Source organism: Carlito syrichta, unplaced genomic scaffold (assembly GCF_000164805.1).
Source record: "Carlito syrichta isolate Samal-C Ts95f unplaced genomic scaffold, Tarsius_syrichta-2.0.1 Scaffold304492, whole genome shotgun sequence".
NCBI classification, from domain to species: Eukaryota; Metazoa; Chordata; class Mammalia; order Primates; family Tarsiidae; genus Carlito; species Carlito syrichta.
In genome coordinates this window covers 229,154-229,489 of record NW_007248588.1, presented here as the reverse complement: position 1 = coordinate 229,489, position 336 = coordinate 229,154, and positions in this window count along the sequence as shown.

Here is a 336-nt window from a genome sequence, read left to right as displayed (position 1 = left end):
ACCAAGAAAAAATGAGAAAAAAACCAAATAAGCACAATCAGAAACACAAAAGATGAAGTCACATCTGACCCTGAAGAAATACAAAAGATCATTAGAGACTACTACGTACACTTGTATGGAAACAAACTTGAAAACCATAAGGAAATGGAGGACTTTCTGACATCACACAACCTACCTAGGTTGGAACAAGAAGAAATTGAGACCCTAAATAGACCAATAACAATCAAAGAAATTGACTACGTAGTAAGAAAGCTTCCTACAAAAAAAAGCCCTGGTCCTGATGGCTTTCCAGCAGAATTCTACAAGACATTCAAGGAGGAGCTGATACCAATCCTA